Consider the following 21,434-nt stretch of genomic DNA (forward strand, 5'->3'; position numbering starts at 1 on the left):
TTCATTTTGAAAATTAAACAAAATTGAAAGCTTAATACCCTAATATTGGTCTTTTCGATCTCAATCACTATCAATATCAAATGTATATCATTTCAGAATTACATTAAAAGATCCCTTTGAATAACACACACCATATCCTAAATACATAGAAACCACTGAACCATCCATAGAACAAAAGCAAGAAACGGACAATAAAACCTGACCAGTCAGAACTAGCTCAAAAAACAACTATGTTCAATGTTAGTAAAGACGCAGCACTTGAAGCGCAATGTATTTCTGAAATGATCATTTGATATTTGTTCAGTCTATAGCAAACTTTTTTCAGATCAAGATTGACATTCTGTAACAAAATTCTACTTTTAACCATTAGTTTAAATCAATTTCAATACAAAGTTTATGTTCTACAATCTGACAATCATGATGCATTGAATACCAAAAATGGAAAAAATAGGAAAGTATTTTCCTTATGTAAATTTGAAATTTAAAATAAAAATATTCCATGACCTTTTTTTGCAAACCCATTTTCACTTACATTAGAACTGATAGAGCTAACCAAACATATCTCTATATACAATACATATACATTGCCTACATTTCTTCAGGTCTTTCTGACATTCTCTTGGTTCTTCTGTCATCCATGGTATAATTGGAAATAAAAGAAAGTCACTATTATTCAGAATCTACACAAATCACAACATTTTTATACACAATTTTTTTTAACATTTTCTTATTGTTGAAGGACTTGTCTGTGAACTTGATTATGAAGAACAGCAATAAAATAAAAGGGTTTCTTTGTTGTATACCAAGTATATTTGACATTTTCCCTCTCTTTTTTTTTTTCAATTTTTCTGCTTCTTCAACAGGGACGTCAGAAAGAAACAATCAATTAAACAATCTACTTCAGCGGGTAATACCCATCCTCACACTTCTACCAGTGAGCGTATCTTTTTTTCGTTTGGCTGCATCATAATTCCATGTGGACTGCTTCCAAAAAATAAAACCAGATAATCTCCAGAAAACTTCAGCATGACATCTCAACGTCCCCTTCTACAGGCATAGGCAGGAAGCCTGTAGCGGTCGTAGATCACTAGTGAACATCTTTGCCGCCAGTCCTCGCGAGTCAGCGATGGAGGCCATCTCAACATCGATGACTGTCGTCCCGTTTGGAGGTAACCAGCTAATTAAAGGAAACGCCACAAACAGCAAAATTACTTAATATTACTTACACTGCCTACATTTCTTCAGGTCTTTCTTACTGTCTCCTGGTTCTTCTGCCATCCTTGGTATAATTGGAAATAAAAGAAAGTCATTATTATTCAGAATCTACACAAATCACAACATTTTTATACACAATTTTTTTTAAACATTTTCTTATTGTTGAAGGACTTGTCTGTGAACTTGATTATGAAGAACAGCAATAAAATAAAAGGGTTTCTTTGTTGTATACCAAGTATATTTGACATTTTCCCTCTCTTTTTTTTTTCAATTTTTCTGCTTCTTCAACAGGGACGTCAGAAAGAAACAATCAATTAAACAATCTACTTCAGCGGGTAATACCCATCCTCACACTTCTACCAGTGAGCGTATCTTTTTTTCGTTTGGCTGCATCATAATTCCTTGTGGACTGCTTCCAAAAAATAAAACCAGATAATCTCCAGAAAACTTCAGCATGACATCTCAATGTCCCCTTCTACAGGCATAGGCAGGAAGCCTGTAGCGGTCGTAGATCACTAGCGAACATCTTTGCCGCCAGTCCTCGCGAGTCAGCGACGGAGGCCATCTCAACATCGATGACTGTCGTCCCGTTTGGAGGTAACCAGCTAATTAAAGGAAACGCCACAAACAGCAAAATTACTTAATATTACTTACACTGCCTACATTTCTTCAGGTCTTTCTTACTGTCTCCTGGTTCTTCTGCCATCCTTGGTATAATTGGAAATAAAAGAAAAGTCATTATTATTCAGAATCTACACAAATCACAACATTTTTATACACAATTTTTTTTAAACATTTTCTTATTGTTGAAGGACTTGTCTGTGAACTTGATTATGAAGAACAGCAATAAAATAAAAGGGTTTCTTTGTTGTATACCAAGTATATTTGACATTTTCCCTCTCTTTTTTTTTTCAATTTTTCTGCTTCTTCAACAGGGACGTCAGAAAGAAACAATCAATTAAACAATCTACTTCAGCGGGTAATACCCATCCTCACACTTCTACCAGTGAGCGTATCTTTTTTTCGTTTGGCTGCATCATAATTCCATGTGGACTGCTTCCAAAAAATAAAACCAGATAATCTCCAGAAAACTTCAGCATGACATCTCAACGTCCCCTTCTACAGGCATAGGCAGGAAGCCTGTAGCGGTCGTAGATCACTAGCGAACATCTTTGCCGCCCATCCTCGAGAGTCAGCGACGGAGGCCATCTCAACATCGATGACTGTCGTCCCGTTTGGAGGTAACCAGCTAATTAAAGGAAACGCCACAAACAGCAAAATTACTTAATATTACTTACACTGCCTACATTTCTTCAGGTCTTTCTGACTGTCTCCTGGTTCTTCTGCCATCCTTGGTATAATTGGAAATAAAAGAAAGTCATTATTATTCAGAATCTACACAAATCACAACATTTTTATACACAATTTTTTTTAAACATTTTCTTATTGTTGAAGGACTTGTCTGTGAACTTGATTATGAAGAACAGCAATAAAATAAAAGGGTTTCTTTGTTGTATACCAAGTATATTTGACATTTTCCCTCTCTTTTTTTTTTCAATTTTTCTGCTTCTTCAACAGGGACGTCAGAAAGAAACAATCAATTAAACAATCTACTTCAGCGGGTAATACCCATCCTCACACTTCTACCAGTGAGCGTATCTTTTTTTCGTTTGGCTGCATCATAATTCCATGTGGACTGCTTCCAAAAAATAAAACCAGATAATCTCCAGAAAACTTCAGCATGACATCTCAACGTCCCCTTCTACAGGCATAGGCAGGAAGCCTGTAGCGGTCGTAGATCACTAGCTAACATCTTTGCCGCCCGTCCTCGCGAGTCAGCGACGGAGGCCATCTCAACATCGATGACTGTCGTCCCGTTTGGAGGTAACCAGCTAATTAAAGGAAACGCCACAAACAGCAAAATTACTTAATATTACTTACACTGCCTACATTTCTTCAGGTCTTTCTTACTGTCTCCTGGTTCTTCTGCCATCCTTGGTATAATTGGAAATAAAAGAAAGTCATTATTATTCAGAATCTACACAAATCACAACATTTTTATACACAATTTTTTTTAAACATTTTCTTATTGTTGAAGGACTTGTCTGTGAACTTGATTATGAAGAACAGCAATAAAATAAAAGGGTTTCTTTGTTGTATACCAAGTATATTTGACATTTTCCCTCTCTTTTTTTTTTCAATTTTTCTGCTTCTTCAACAGGGACGTCAGAAAGAAACAATCAATTAAACAATCTACTTCAGCGGGTAATACCCATCCTCACACTTCTACCAGTGAGCGTATCTTTTTTTCGTTTGGCTGCATCATAATTCCTTGTGGACTGCTTCCAAAAAATAAAACCAGATAATCTCCAGAAAACTTCAGCATGACATCTCAATGTCCCCTTCTACAGGCATAGGCAGGAAGCCTGTAGCGGTCGTAGATCACTAGCGAACATCTTTGCCGCCAGTCCTCGCGAGTCAGCGACGGAGGCCATCTCAACATCGATGACTGTCGTCCCGTTTGGAGGTAACCAGCTAATTAAAGGAAACGCCACAAACAGCAAAATTACTTAATATTACTTACACTGCCTACATTTCTTCAGGTCTTTCTTACTGTCTCCTGGTTCTTCTGCCATCCTTGGTATAATTGGAAATAAAAGAAAAGTCATTATTATTCAGAATCTACACAAATCACAACATTTTTATACACAATTTTTTTTAAACATTTTCTTATTGTTGAAGGACTTGTCTGTGAACTTGATTATGAAGAACAGCAATAAAATAAAAGGGTTTCTTTGTTGTATACCAAGTATATTTGACATTTTCCCTCTCTTTTTTTTTTCAATTTTTCTGCTTCTTCAACAGGGACGTCAGAAAGAAACAATCAATTAAACAATCTACTTCAGCGGGTAATACCCATCCTCACACTTCTACCAGTGAGCGTATCTTTTTTTCGTTTGGCTGCATCATAATTCCATGTGGACTGCTTCCAAAAAATAAAACCAGATAATCTCCAGAAAACTTCAGCATGACATCTCAACGTCCCCTTCTACAGGCATAGGCAGGAAGCCTGTAGCGGTCGTAGATCACTAGCGAACATCTTTGCCGCCCATCCTCGAGAGTCAGCGACGGAGGCCATCTCAACATCGATGACTGTCGTCCCGTTTGGAGGTAACCAGCTAATTAAAGGAAACGCCACAAACAGCAAAATTACTTAATATTACTTACACTGCCTACATTTCTTCAGGTCTTTCTGACTGTCTCCTGGTTCTTCTGCCATCCTTGGTATAATTGGAAATAAAAGAAAGTCATTATTATTCAGAATCTACACAAATCACAACATTTTTATACACAATTTTTTTTAAACATTTTCTTATTGTTGAAGGACTTGTCTGTGAACTTGATTATGAAGAACAGCAATAAAATAAAAGGGTTTCTTTGTTGTATACCAAGTATATTTGACATTTTCCCTCTCTTTTTTTTTTCAATTTTTCTGCTTCTTCAACAGGGACGTCAGAAAGAAACAATCAATTAAACAATCTACTTCAGCGGGTAATACCCATCCTCACACTTCTACCAGTGAGCGTATCTTTTTTTCGTTTGGCTGCATCATAATTCCATGTGGACTGCTTCCAAAAAATAAAACCAGATAATCTCCAGAAAACTTCAGCATGACATCTCAACGTCCCCTTCTACAGGCATAGGCAGGAAGCCTGTAGCGGTCGTAGATCACTAGCTAACATCTTTGCCGCCCGTCCTCGCGAGTCAGCGACGGAGGCCATCTCAACATCGATGACTGTCGTCCCGTTTGGAGGTAACCAGCTAATTAAAGGAAACGCCACAAACAGCAAAATTACTTAATATTACTTACACTGCCTACATTTCTTCAGGTCTTTCTTACTGTCTCCTGGTTCTTCTGCCATCCTTGGTATAATTGGAAATAAAAGAAAGTCATTATTATTCAGAATCTACACAAATCACAACATTTTTATACACAATTTTTTTTAAACATTTTCTTATTGTTGAAGGACTTGTCTGTGAACTTGATTATGAAGAACAGCAATAAAATAAAAGGGTTTCTTTGTTGTATACCAAGTATATTTGACATTTTCCCTCTCTTTTTTTTTCAATTTTTCTGCTTCTTCAACAGGGACGTCAGAAAGAAACAATCAATTAAACAATCTACTTCAGCGGATAATACCCATCCTCACACTTCTACCAGTGAGCGTATCTTTTTTTCGTTTGGCTGCATCATAATTCCATGTGGACTGCTTCCAAAAAATAAAACCAGATAATCTCCAGAAAACTTCAGCATGACATCTCAATGTCCCCTTCTACAGGCATAGGCAGGAAGCCTGTAGCGGTCGTAGATCACTAGCGAACATCTTTGCCGCCCGTCCTCGCGAGTCAGCGACGGAGGCCATCTCAACATCGATGACTGTCGTCCCGTTTGGAGGTAACCAGCTAATTAAAGGAAACGCCACAAACAGCAAAATTACTTAATATTACTTACACTGCCTACATTTCTTCAGGTAATTCTGACTGTCTCCTGGTTCTTCTGCCATCCTTGGTATAATTGGAAATAAAAGAAAGTCATTATTATTCAGAATCTACACAAATCACAACATTTTTATACACAATTTTTTTTAAACATTTTCTTATTGTTGAAGGACTTGTCTGTGAACTTGATTATGAAGAACAGCAATAAAATAAAAGGGTTTCTTTGTTGTATACCAAGTATATTTGACATTTTCCCTCTCTTTTTTTTTTCAATTTTTCTGCTTCTTCAACAGGGACGTCAGAAAGAAACAATCAATTAAACAATCTACTTCAGCGGGTAATACCCATCCTCACCCTTCTACCAGTGAGCGTATCTTTTTTTCGTTTGGCTGCATCATAATTCCATGTGGACTGCTTCCAAAAAATAAAACCAGATAATCTCCAGAAAACTTCAGCATGACATCTCAACGTCCCCTTCTACAGGCATAGGCAGGAAGCCTGTAGCGGTCGTAGATCACTAGCGAACATCTTTGCCGCCCGTCCTCGAGAGTCAGCGACGGAGGCCATCTCAACATCGATGACTGTCGTCCCGTTTGGAGGTAACCAGCTAATTAAAGGAAACGCCACAAACAGCAAAATTACTTAATATTACTTACACTGCCTACATTTCTTCAGGTCTTTCTGACTGTCTCCTGGTTCTTCTGCCATCCTTGGTATAATTGGAAATAAAAGAAAGTCATTATTATTCAGAATCTACACAAATCACAACATTTTTATACACAATTTTTTTTAAACATTTTCTTATTGTTGAAGGACTTGTCTGTGAACTTGATTATGAAGAACAGCAATAAAATAAAAGGGTTTCTTTGTTGTATACCAAGTATATTTGACATTTTCCCTCTCTTTTTTTTTTCAATTTTTCTGCTTCTTCAACAGGGACGTCAGAAAGAAACAATCAATTAAACAATCTACTTCAGCGGGTAATACCCATCCTCACACTTCTACCAGTGAGCGTATCTTTTTTTCGTTTGGCTGCATCATAATTCCATGTGGACTGCTTCCAAAAAATAAAACCAGATAATCTCCAGAAAACTTCAGCATGACATCTCAACGTCCCCTTCTACAGGCATAGGCAGGAAGCCTGTAGCGGTCGTAGATCACAAGCGAACATCTTTGCCGCCCGTCCTCGCGAGTCAGCGACGGAGGCCATCTCAACATCGATGACTGTCGTCCCGTTTGGAGGTAACCAGCTAATTAAAGGAAACGCCACAAACAGCAAAATTACTTAATATTACTTACACTGCCTACATTTCTTCAGGTCTTTCTGACTGTCTCCTGGTTCTTCTGCCATCCTTGGTATAATTGGAAATAAAAGAAAGTCATTATTATTCAGAATCTACACAAATCACAACATTTTTATACACAATTTTTTTTAAACATTTTCTTATTGTTGAAGGACTTGTCTGTGAACTTGATTATGAAGAACAGCAATAAAATAAAAGGGTTTCTTTGTTGTATACCAAGTATATTTGACATTTTCCCTCTCTTTTTTTTTTCAATTTTTCTGCTTCTTCAACAGGGACGTCAGAAAGAAACAATCAATTAAACAATCTACTTCAGCGGGTAATACCCATCCTCACACTTCTACCAGTGAGCGTATCTTTTTTTCGTTTGGCTGCATCATAATTCCATGTGGACTGCTTCCAAAAAATAAAACCAGATAATCTCCAGAAAACTTCAGCATGACATCTCAACGTCCCCTTCTACAGGCATAGGCAGGAAGCCTGTAGCGGTCGTAGATCACTAGCGAACATCTTTGCCGCCCGTCCTCGCGAGTCAGCGACGGAGGCCATCTCAACATCGATGACTGTCGTCCCGTTTGGAGGTAACCAGCTAATTAAAGGAAACGCCACAAACAGCAAAATTACTTAATATTACTTACACTGCCTACATTTCTTCAGGTCTTTCTGACTGTCTCCTGGTTCTTCTGCCATCCTTGGTATAATTGGAAATAAAAGAAAGTCATTATTATTCAGAATCTACACAAATCACAAAATTTTTATACACAATTTTTTTTAAACATTTTCTTATTGTTGAAGGACTTGTCTGTGAACTTGATTATGAAGAACAGCAATAAAATAAAAGGGTTTCTTTGTTGTATACCAAGTATATTTGACATTTTCCCTCTCTTTTTTTTCCAATTTTTCTGCTTCTTCAACAGGGACGTCAGAAAGAAACAATCAATTAAACAATCTACTTCAGCGGGTAATACCCATCCTCACACTTCTACCAGTGAGCGTATCTTTTTTTCGTTTGGCTGCATCATAATTCCATGTGGACTGCTTCCAAAAAATAAAACCAGATAATCTCCAGAAAACTTCAGCATGACATCTCAATGTCCCCTTCTACAGGCATAGGCAGGAAGCCTGTAGCGGTCGTAGATCACTAGCGAACATCTTTGCCGCCCGTCCTCGCGAGTCAGCGACGGAGGCCATCTCAACATCTATGACTGTCGTCCCGTTTGGAGGTAACCAGCTAATTAAAGGAAACGCCACAAACAGCAAAATTACTTAATATTACTTACACTGCCTACATTTCTTCAGGTCTTTCTGACCGTCTCCTGGTTCTTCTGCCATCCTTGGTATAATTGGAAATAAAAGAAAGTAATTATTATTCAGAATCTACACAAATCACAACATTTTTATACACAATTTTTTTTAAACATTTTCTTATTGTTGAAGGACTTGTCTGTGAACTTGATTATGAAGAACAGCAATAAAATAAAAGGGTTTCTTTGTTGTATACCAAGTATATTTGACATTTTCCCTCTCTTTTTTTTTTCAATTTTTCTGCTTCTTCAACAGGGACGTCAGAAAGAAACAATCAATTAAACAATCTACTTCAGCGGGTAATACCCATCCTCACCCTTCTACCAGTGAGCGTATCTTTTTTTCGTTTGGCTGCATCATAATTCCATGTGGACTGCTTCCAAAAAATAAAACCAGATAATCTCCAGAAAACTTCAGCATGACATCTCAACGTCCCCTTCTACAGGCATAGGCAGGAAGCCTGTAGCGGTCGTAGATCACTAGCGAACATCTTTGCCGCCCGTCCTCGCGAGTCAGCGACGGAGGCCATCTCAACATCGATGACTGTCGTCCCGTTTGGAGGTAACCAGCTAATTAAAGGAAACGCCACAAACAGCAAAATTACTTAATATTACTTACACTGCCTACATTTCTTCAGGTCTTTCTGACTGTCTCCTGGTTCTTCTGCCATCCTTGGTATAATTGGAAATAAAAGAAAGTCATTATTATTCAGAATCTACACAAATCACAAAATTTTTATACACAATTTTTTTTAAACATTTTCTTATTGTTGAAGGACTTGTCTGTGAACTTGATTATGAAGAACAGCAATAAAATAAAAGGGTTTCTTTGTTGTATACCAAGTATATTTGACATTTTCCCTCTCTTTTTTTTTTCAATTTTTCTGCTTCTTCAACAGGGACGTCAGAAAGAAACAATCAATTAAACAATCTACTTCAGCGGGTAATACCCATCCTCACCCTTCTACCAGTGAGCGTATCTTTTTTTCGTTTGGCTGCATCATAATTCCATGTGGACTGCTTCCAAAAAATAAAACCAGATAATCTCCAGAAAACTTCAGCATGACATCTCAACGTCCCCTTCTACAGGCATAGGCAGGAAGCCTGTAGCGGTCGTAGATCACTAGCGAACATCTTTGCCGCCCGTCCACGCGAGTCAGCGACGGAGGCCATCTCAACATCGATGACTGTCGTCCCGTTTGGAGGTAACCAGCTAATTAAAGGAAACGCCACAAACAGCAAAATTACTTAATATTACTTACACTGCCTACATTTCTTCAGGTCTTTCTGACTGTCTCCTGGTTCTTCTGCCATCCTTGGTATAATTGGAAATAAAAGAAAGTCATTATTATTCAGAATCTACACAAATCACAACATTTTTACACACAATTTTTTTTAAACATTTTCTTATTGTTGAAGGACTTGTCTGTGAACTTGATTATGAAGAACAGCAATAAAATAAAAGGGTTTCTTTGTTGTATACCAAGTATATTTGACATTTTCCCTCTCTTTTTTTTTCAATTTTTCTGCTTCTTCAACAGGGACGTCAGAAAGAAACAATCAATTAAACAATCTACTTCAGCGGGTAATACCCATCCTCACACTTCTACCAGTGAGCGTATCTTTTTTTCGTTTGGCTGCATCATAATTCCATGTGGACTGCTTCCAAAAAATAAAACCAGATAATCTCCAGAAAACTTCAGCATGACATCTCAACGTCCCCTTCTACAGGCATAGGCAGGAAGCCTGTAGCGGTCGTAGATCACTAGCGAACATCTTTGCCGCCCGTCCTCGCGAGTCAGCGACGGAGGCCATCTCAACATCGATGACTGTCGTCCCGTTTGGAGGTAACCAGCTAATTAAAGGAAACGCCACAAACAGCAAAATTACTTAATATTACTTACACTGCCTACATTTCTTCAGGTCTTTCTGACCGTCTCCTGGTTCTTCTGCCATCCTTGGTATAATTGGAAATAAAAGAAAGTCATTATTATTCAGAATCTACACAAATCACAACATTTTTATACACAATTTTTTTTAAACATTTTCTTATTGTTGAAGGACTTGTCTGTGAACTTGATTATGAAGAACAGCAATAAAATAAAAGGGTTTCTTTGTTGTATACCAAGTATATTTGACATTTTCCCTCTCTTTTTTTTCCAATTTTTCTGCTTCTTCAACAGGGACGTCAGAAAGAAACAATCAATTAAACAATCTACTTCAGCGGGTAATACCCATCCTCACACTTCTACCAGTGAGCGTATCTTTTTTTCGTTTGGCTGCATCATAATTCCATGTGGACTGCTTCCAAAAAATAAAACCAGATAATCTCCAGAAAACTTCAGCATGACATCTCAACGTCCCCTTCTACAGGCATAGGCAGGAAGCCTGTAGCGGTCGTAGATCACTAGCGAACATCTTTGCCGCCCGTCCTCGCGAGTCAGCGACGGAGGCCATCTCAACATCGATGACTGTCGTCCCGTTTGGAGGTAACCAGCTAATTAAAGGAAACGCCACAAACAGCAAAATTACTTAATATTACTTACACTGCCTACATTTCTTCAGGTCTTTCTGACTGTCTCCTGGTTCTTCTGCCATCCTTGGTATAATTGGAAATAAAAGAAAGTCATTATTATTCAGAATCTACACAAATCACAAAATTTTTATACACAATTTTTTTTAAACATTTTCTTATTGTTGAAGGACTTGTCTGTGAACTTGATTATGAAGAACAGCAATAAAATAAAAGGGTTTCTTTGTTGTATACCAAGTATATTTGACATTTTCCCTCTCTTTTTTTTTCAATTTTTCTGCTTCTTCAACAGGGACGTCAGAAAGAAACAATCAATTAAACAATCTACTTCAGCGGGTAATACCCATCCTCACCCTTCTACCAGTGAGCGTATCTTTTTTTCGTTTGGCTGCATCATAATTCCATGTGGACTGCTTCCAAAAAATAAAACCAGATAATCTCCAGAAAACTTCAGCATGACATCTCAACGTCCCCTTCTACAGGCATAGGCAGGAAGCCTGTAGCGGTCGTAGATCACTAGCGAACATCTTTGCCGCCCGTCCTCGCGAGTCAGCGACGGAGGCCATCTCAACATCGATGACTGTCGTCCCGTTTGGAGGTAACCAGCTAATTAAAGGAAACGCCACAAACAGCAAAATTACTTAATATTACTTACACTGCCTACATTTCTTCAGGTCTTTCTGACCGTCTCCTGGTTCTTCTGCCATCCTTGGTATAATTGGAAATAAAAGAAAGTCATTATTATTCAGAATCTACACAAATCACAACATTTTTATACACAATTTTTTTTAAACATTTTCTTATTGTTGAAGGACTTGTCTGTGAACTTGATTATGAAGAACAGCAATAAAATAAAAGGGTTTCTTTGTTGTATACCAAGTATATTTGACATTTTCCCTCTCTTTTTTTTTTCAATTTTTCTGCTTCTTCAACAGGGACGTCAGAAAGAAACAATCAATTAAACAATCTACTTCAGCGGGTAATACCCATCCTCACCCTTCTACCAGTGAGCGTATCTTTTTTTCGTTTGGCTGCATCATAATTCCATGTGAACTGCTTCCAAAAAATAAAACCAGATAATCTCCAGAAAACTTCAGCATGACATCTCAACATCCCCTTCTACAGGCATAGGCAGGAAGCCTGTAGCGGTCGTAGATCACTAGCGAACATCTTTGCCGCCCGTCCTCGAGAGTCAGCGACGGAGGCCATCTCAACATCGATGACTGTCGTCCCGTTTGGAGGTAACCAGCTAATTAAAGGAAACGCCACAAACAGCAAAATTACTTAATATTACTTACACTGCCTACATTTCTTCAGGTCTTTCTGACTGTCTCCTGATTCTTCTGCCATCCTTGGTATAATTGGAAATAAAAGAAAGTCATTATTATTCAGAATCTACACAAATCACAACATTTTTATACACAATTTTTTTAAACATTTTCTTATTGTTGAAGGACTTGTCTGTGAACTTGATTATGAAGAACAGCAATAAAATAAAAGGGTTTCTTTGTTGTATACCAAGTATATTTGACATTTTCCCTCTCTTTTTTTTTTCAATTTTTCTGCTTCTTCAACAGGGACGTCAGAAAGAAACAATCAATTAAACAATCTACTTCAGCGGGTAATACCCATCCTCACACTTCTACCAGTGAGCGTATCTTTTTTTCGTTTGGCTGCATCATAATTCCATGTGGACTGCTTCCAAAAAATAAAACCAGATAATCTCCAGAAAACTTCAGCATGACATCTCAACGTCCCCTTCTACAGGCATAGGCAGGAAGCCTGTAGCGGTCGTAGATCACTAGTGAACATCTTTGCCGCCCGTCCTCGCGAGTCAGCGACGGAGGCCATCTCAACATCGATGACTGTCGTCCCGTTTGGAGGTAACCAGCTAATTAAAGGAAACGCCACAAACAGCAAAATTACTTAATATTACTTACACTGCCTACATTTCTTCAGGTCTTTCTGACTGTCTCCTGGTTCTTCTGCCATCCTTGGTATAATTGGAAATAAAAGAAAGTCATTATTATTCAGAATCTACACAAATCACAACATTTTTATACACAATTTTTTTTAAACATTTTCTTTTTGTTGAAGGACTTGTCTGTGAACTTGATTATGAAGAACAGCAATAAAATAAAAGGGTTTCTTTGTTGTATACCAAGTATATTTGACATTTTCCCTCTCTTTTTTTTTTCAATTTTTCTGCTTCTTCAACAGGGACGTCAGAAAGAAACAATCAATTAAACAATCTACTTCAGCGGGTAATACCCATCCTCACACTTCTACCAGTGAGCGTATCTTTTTTTCGTTTGGCTGCATCATAATTCCATGTGGACTGCTTCCAAAAAATAAAACCAGATAATCTCCAGAAAACTTCAGCATGACATCTCAACGTCCCCTTCTACAGGCATAGGCAGGAAGCCTGTAGCGGTCGTAGATCACTAGCGAACATCTTTGCCGCCCGTCCACGCGAGTCAGCGACGGAGGCCATCTCAACATCGATGACTGTCGTCCCGTTTGGAGGTAACCAGCTAATTAAAGGAAACGCCACAAACAGCAAAATTACTTAATATTACTTACACTGCCTACATTTCTTCAGGTCTTTCTGACTGTCTCCTGGTTCTTCTGCCATCCTTGGTATAATTGGAAATAAAAGAAAGTCATTATTATTCAGAATCTACACAAATCACAACATTTTTATACACAATTTTTTTTAAACATTTTCTTATTGTTGAAGGACTTGTCTGTGAACTTGATTATGAAGAACAGCAATAAAATAAAAGGGTTTCTTTGTTGTATACCAAGTATATTTGACATTTTCCCTCTCTTTTTATTTCAATTTTTCTGCTTCTTCAACAGGGACGTCAGAAAGAAACAATCAATTAAACAATCTACTTCAGCGGGTAATACCCATCCTCACACTTCTACCAGTGAGCGTATCTTTTTTTCGTTTGGCTGCATCATAATTCCATGTGGACTGCTTCCAAAAAATAAAACCAGATAATCTCCAGAAAACTTCAGCATGACATCTCAACGTCCCCTTCTACAGGCATAGGCAGGAAGCCTGTAGCGGTCGTAGATCACTAGCGAACATCTTTGCCGCCCGTCCTCGCGAGTCAGCGACGGAGGCCATCTCAACATCGATGACTGTCGTCCCGTTTGGAGGTAACCAGCTAATTAAAGGAAACGCCACAAACAGCAAAATTACTTAATATTACTTACACTGCCTACATTTCTTCAGGTCTTTCTGACCGTCTCCTGGTTCTTCTGCCATCCTTGGTATAATTGGAAATAAAAGAAAGTCATTATTATTCAGAATCTACACAAATCACAACATTTTTATACACAATTTTTTTTAAACATTTTCTTATTGTTGAAGGACTTGTCTGTGAACTTGATTATAAAGAACAGCAATAAAATAAAAGGGTTTCTTTGTTGTATACCAAGTATATTTGACATTTTCCCTCTCTTTTTTTTTCAATTTTTCTGCTTCTTCAACAGGGACGTCAGAAAGAAACAATCAATTAAACAATCTACTTCAGCGGGTAATACCCATCCTCACACTTCTACCAGTGAGCGTATCTTTTTTTCGTTTGGCTGCATCATAATTCCATGTGGACTGCTTCCAAAAAATAAAACCAGATAATCTCCAGAAAACTTCAGCATGACATCTCAACGTCCCCTTCTACAGGCATAGGCAGGAAGCCTGTAGCGGTCGTAGATCACTAGCGAACATCTTTGCCGCCCGTCCTCGCGAGTCAGCGACGGAGGCCATCTCAACATCGATGACTGTCGTCCCGTTTGGAGGTAACCAGCTAATTAAAGGAAACGCCACAAACAGCAAAATTACTTAATATTACTTACACTGCCTACATTTCTTCAGGTCTTTCTGACCGTCTCCTGGTTCTTCTGCCATCCTTGGTATAATTGGAAATAAAAGAAAGTCATTATTATTCAGAATCTACACAAATCACAACATTTTTATACACAATTTTTTTTAAACATTTTCTTATTGTTGAAGGACTTGTCTGTGAACTTGATTATGAAGAACAGCAATAAAATAAAAGGGTTTCTTTGTTGTATACCAAGTATATTTGACATTTTCCCTCTCTTTTTTTTTCAATTTTTCTGCTTCTTCAACAGGGACGTCAGAAAGAAACAATCAATTAAACAATCTACTTCAGCGGGTAATACCCATCCTCACACTTCTACCAGTGAGCGTATCTTTTTTTCGTTTGGCTGCATCATAATTCCATGTGGACTGCTTCCAAAAAATAAAACCAGATAATCTCCAGAAAACTTCAGCATGACATCTCAACGTCCCCTTCTACAGGCATAGGCAGGAAGCCTGTAGCGGTCGTAGAACACTAGCGAACATCTTTGCCGCCCGTCCTCGCGAGTCAGCGACGGAGGCCATCTCAACATCGATGACTGTCGTCCCGTTTGGAGGTAACCAGCTAATTAAAGGAAACGCCACAAACAGCAAAATTACTTAATATTACTTACACTGCCTACATTTCTTCAGGTCTTTCTGACCGTCTCCTGGTTCTTCTGCCATCCTTGGTATAATTGGAAATAAAAGAAAGTCATTATTATTCAGAATCTACACAAATCACAACATTTTTATACACAATTTTTTTTAAACATTTTCTTATTGTTGAAGGACTTGTCTGTGAACTTGATTATGAAGAACAGCAATAAAATAAAAGGGTTTCTTTGTTGTATACCAAGTATATTTGACATTTTCCCCCTCGTTTTTTTCAATTTTTCTGCTTCTTCAACAGGGACGTCAGAAAGAAACAATCAATTAAACAATCTACTTCAGCGGGTAATACCCATCCTCACACTTCTACCAGTGAGCGTATCTTTTTTTCGTTTGGCTGCATCATAATTCCATGTGGACTGCTTCCAAAAAATAAAACCAGATAATCTCCAGAAAACTTCAGCATGACATCTCAACGTCCCCTTCTACAGGCATAGGCAGGAAGCCTGTAGCGGTCGTAGATCACTAGCGAACATCTTTGCCGCCCGTCCTCGCGAGTCAGCGACGGAGGCCATCTCAACATCGATGACTGTCGTCCCGTTTGGAGGTAACCAGCTAATTAAAGGAAACGCCACAAACAGCAAAATTACTTAATATTACTTACACTGCCTACATTTCTTCAGGTCTTTCTGACCGTCTCCTGGTTCTTCTGCCATCCTTGGTATAATTGGAAATAAAAGAAAGTCATTATTATTCAGAATCTACACAAATCACAACATTTTTATACACAATTTTTTTTAAACATTTTCTTATTGTTGAAGGACTTGTCTGTGAACTTGATTATGAAGAACAGCAATAAAATAAAAGGGTTTCTTTGTTGTATACCAAGTATATTTGACATTTTCCCTCTCTTTTTTTTTCAATTTTTCTGCTTCTTCAACAGGGACGTCAGAAAGAAACAATCAATTAAACAATCTACTTCAGCGGGTAATACCCATCCTCACACTTCTACCAGTGAGCGTATCTTTTTTTCGTTTGGCTGCATCATAATTCCATGTGGACTGCTTCCAAAAAATAAAACCAGATAATCTCCAGAAAACTTCAGCATGACATCTCAACGTCCCCTTCTACAGGCATAGGCAGGAAGCCTGTAGCGGTTGTAGAACACTAGCGAACATCTTTGCCGCCCGTCCTCGCGAGTCAGCGACGGAGGCCATCTCAACATCGATGACTGTCGTCCCGTTTGGAGGTAACCAGCTAATTAAAGGAAACGCCACAAACAGCAAAATTACTTAATATTACTTACACTGCCTACATTTCTTCAGGTCTTTCTGACCGTCTCCTGGTTCTTCTGCCATCCTTGGTATAATTGGAAATAAAAGAAAGTCATTATTATTCAGAATCTACACAAATCACAACATTTTTATACACAATTTTTTTTAAACATTTTCTTATTGTTGAAGGACTTGTCTGTGAACTTGATTATGAAGAACAGCAATAAAATAAAAGGGTTTCTTTGTTGTATACCAAGTATATTTGACATTTTCCCCCTCGTTTTTTTCAATTTTTCTGCTTCTTCAACAGGGACGTCAGAAAGAAACAATCAATTAAACAATCTACTTCAGCGGGTAATACCCATCCTCACACTTCTACCAGTGAGCGTATCTTTTTTTCGTTTGGCTGCATCATAATTCCATGTGGACTGCTTCCAAAAAATAAAACCAGATAATCTCCAGAAAACTTCAGCATGACATCTCAACGTCCCCTTCTACAGGCATAGGCAGGAAGCCTGTAGCGGTCGTAGATCACTAGCGAACATCTTTGCCGCCCGTCCTCGCGAGTCAGCGACGGAGGCCATCTCAACATCGATGACTGTCGTCCCGTTTGGAGGTAACCAGCTAATTAAAGGAAACGCCACAAACAGCAAAATTACTTAATATTACTTACACTGCCTACATTTCTTCAGGTCTTTCTGACCGTCTCCTGGTTCTTCTGCCATCCTTGGTATAATTGGAAATAAAAGAAAGTCATTATTATTCAGAATCTACACAAATCACAACATTTTTATACACAATTTTTTTTAAACATTTTCTTATTGTTGAAGGACTTGTCTGTGAACTTGATTATGAAGAACAGCAATAAAATAAAAGGGTTTCTTTGTTGTATACCAAGTATATTTGACATTTTCCCTCTCTTTTTTTTTCAATTTTTCTGCTTCTTCAACAGGGACGTCAGAAAGAAACAATCAATTAAACAATCTACTTCAGCGGGTAATACCCATCCTCACACTTCTACCAGTGAGCGTATCTTTTTTTCGTTTGGCTGCATCATAATTCCATGTGGACTGCTTCCAAAAAATAAAACCAGATAATCTCCAGAAAACTTCAGCATGACATCTCAACGTCCCCTTCTACAGGCATAGGCAGGAAGCCTGTAGCGGTTGTAGAACACTAGCGAACATCTTTGCCGCCCGTCCTCGCGAGTCAGCGACGGAGGCCATCTCAACATCGATGACTGTCGTCCCGTTTGGAGGTAACCAGCTAATTAAAGGAAACGCCACAAACAGCAAAATTACTTAATATTACTTACACTGCCTACATTTCTTCAGGTCTTTCTGACCGTCTCCTGGTTCTTCTGCCATCCTTGGTATAATTGGAAATAAAAGAAAGTCATTATTATTCAGAATCTACACAAATCACAACATTTTTATACACAATTTTTTTTAAACATTTTCTTATTGTTGAAGGACTTGTCTGTGAACTTGATTATGAAGAACAGCAATAAAATAAAAGGGTTTCTTTGTTGTATACCAAGTATATTTGACATTTTCCCCCTCGTTTTTTTCAATTTTTCTGCTTCTTCCACAGGGACGTCAGAAAGAAACAATCAATTAAACAATCTACTTCAGCGGGTAATACCCATCCTCACACTTCTACCAGTGAGCGTATCTTTTTTTCGTTTGGCTGCATCATAATTCCATGTGGACTGCTTCCAAAAAATAAAACCAGATAATCTCCAGAAAACTTCAGCATGACATCTCAACGTCCCCTTCTACAGGCATAGGCAGGAAGCCTGTAGCGGTCGTAGATCACTAGCGAACATCTTTGCCGCCCGTCCTCGCGAGTCAGCGACGGAGGCCATCTCAACATCGATGACTGTCGTCCCGTTTGGAGGTAACCAGCTAATTAAAGGAAACGCCACAAACAGCAAAATTACTTAATATTACTTACACTGCCTACATTTCTTCAGGTCTTTCTGACCGTCTCCTGGTTCTTCTGCCATCCTTGGTATAATTGGAAATAAAAGAAAGTCATTATTATTCAGAATCTACACAAATCACAACATTTTTATACACAATTTTTTTTAAACATTTTCTTATTGTTGAAGGACTTGTCTGTGAACTTGATTATGAAGAACAGCAATAAAATAAAAGGGTTTCTTTGTTGTATACCAAGTATATTTGACATTTTCCCTCTCTTTTTTTTTCAATTTTTCTGCTTCTTCAACAGGGACGTCAGAAAGAAACAATCAATTAAACAATCTACTTCAGCGGGTAATACCCATCCTCACACTTCTACCAGTGAGCGTATCTTTTTTTCGTTTGGCTGCATCATAATTCCATGTGGACTGCTTCCAAAAAATAAAACCAGATAATCTCCAGAAAACTTCAGCATGACATCTCAACGTCCCCTTCTACAGGCATAGGCAGGAAGCCTGTAGCGGTCGTAGATCACTAGCGAACATCTTTGCCGCCCGTCCTCGCGAGTCAGCGACGGAGGCCATCTCAACATCGATGACTGTCGTCCCGTTTGGAGGTAACCAGCTAATTAAAGGAAACGCCACAAACAGCAAAATTACTTAATATTACTTACACTGCCTACATTTCTTCAGGTCTTTCTGACCGTCTCCTGGTTCTTCTGCCATCCTTGGTATAATTGGAAATAAAAGAAAGTCATTATTATTCAGAATCTACACAAATCACAACATTTTTATACACAATTTTTTTTAAACATTTTCTTATTGTTGAAGGACTTGTCTGTGAACTTGATTATGAAGAACAGCAATAAAATAAAAGGGTTTCTTTGTTGTATACCAAGTATATTTGACATTTTCCCTCTCTTTTTTTTTCAATTTTTCTTCCTCTTCCACAGGGACGTCAGAAAGAAACAATCAATTAAACAATCTACTTCAGCGGGTAATACCCATCCTCACACTTCTACCAGTGAGCGTATCTTTTTTTCGTTTGGCTGCATCATAATTCCATGTGGACTGCTTCCAAAAAATAAAACCAGATAATCTCCAGAAAACTTCAGCATGACATCTCAACGTCCCCTTCTACAGGCATAGGCAGGAAGCCTGTAGCGGTCGTAGATCACTAGCGAACATCTTTGCCGCCCGTCCTCGCGAGTCAGCGACGGAGGCCATCTCAACATCGATGACTGTCGTCCCGTTTGGAGGTAACCAGCTAATTAAAGGAAACGCCACAAACAGCAAAATTACTTAATATTACTTACACTGCCTACATTTCTTCAGGTCTTTCTGACCGTCTCCTGGTTCTTCTGCCATCCTTGGTATAATTGGAAATAAAAGAAAGTCATTATTATTCAGAATCTACACAAATCACAACATTTTTATACACAATTTTTTTTAAACATTTTCTTATTGTTGAAGGACTTGTCTGTGAACTTGATTATGAAGAACAGCAATAAAATAAAAGGGTTTCTTTGTTGTATACCAAGTATATTTGACATTTTCCCTCTCTTTTTTTTTCAATTTTTCTGCTTCTTCAACAGGGACGTCAGAAAGAAACAATCAATTAAACAATCTACTTCAGCGGGTAATACCCATCCTCACACTTCTACCAGTGAGCGTATCTTTTTTTCATTTGGCTGCATCATAATTCCATGTGGACTGCTTCCAAAAAATAAAACCAGATAATCTCCAGAAAACTTCAGCATGACATCTCAACGTCCCCTTCTACAGGCATAGGCAGGAAGCCTGTAGCGGTCGTAGATCACTAGCGAACATCTTTGCCGCCCGTCCTCGCGAGTCAGCGACGGAGGCCATCTCAACATCGATGACTGTCGTCCCGTTTGGAGGTAACCAGCTAATTAAAGGAAACGCCACAAACAGCAAAATTACTTAATATTACTTACACTGCCTACATTTCTTCAGGTCTTTCTGACCGTCTCCTGGTTCTTCTGCCATCCTTGGTATAATTGGAAATAAAAGAAAGTCATTATTATTCAGAATCTACACAAATCACAACATTTTTATACACAATTTTTTTTAAACATTTTCTTATTGTTGAAGGACTTGTCTGTGAACTTGATTATGAAGAACAGCAATAAAATAAAAGGGTTTCTTTGTTGTATACCAAGTATATTTGACATTTTCCCTCTCTTTTTTTTTCAATTTTTCTGCTTCTTCAACAGGGACGTCAGAAAGAAACAATCAATTAAACAATCTACTTCAGCGGGTAATACCCATCCTCACACTTCTACCAGTGAGCGTATCTTTTTTTCGTTTGGCTGCATCATAATTCCATGTGGACTGCTTCCAAAAAATAAAACCAGATAATCTCCAGAAAACTTCAGCATGACATCTCAACGTCCCCTTCTACAGGCATAGGCAGGAAGCCTGTAGCGGTCGTAGATCACTAGCGAACATCTTTGCCGCCCGTCCTCGCGAGTCAGCGACGGAGGCCATCTCAACATCGATGACTGTCGTCCCGTTTGGAGGTAACCAGCTAATTAAAGGAAACGCCACAAACAGCAAAATTACTTAATATTACTTACACTGCCTACATTTCTTCAGGTCTTTCTGACCGTCTCCTGGTTCTTCTGCCATCCTTGGTATAATTGGAAATAAAAGAAAGTCATTATTATTCAGAATCTACACAAATCACAACATTTTTATACACAATTTTTTTTAAACATTTTCTTATTGTTGAAGGACTTGTCTGTGAACTTGATTATGAAGAACAGCAATAAAATAAAAGGGTTTCTTTGTTGTATACCAAGTATATTTGACATTTTCCCTCTCTTTTTTTTTCAATTTTTCTGCTTCTTCAACAGGGACGTCAGAAAGAA

This window comes from Mytilus californianus, unplaced genomic scaffold (genome assembly GCF_021869535.1).
Source record: "Mytilus californianus isolate M0D057914Y unplaced genomic scaffold, xbMytCali1.0.p SCAF_3, whole genome shotgun sequence".
Taxonomy (NCBI): domain Eukaryota; kingdom Metazoa; phylum Mollusca; class Bivalvia; order Mytilida; family Mytilidae; genus Mytilus; species Mytilus californianus.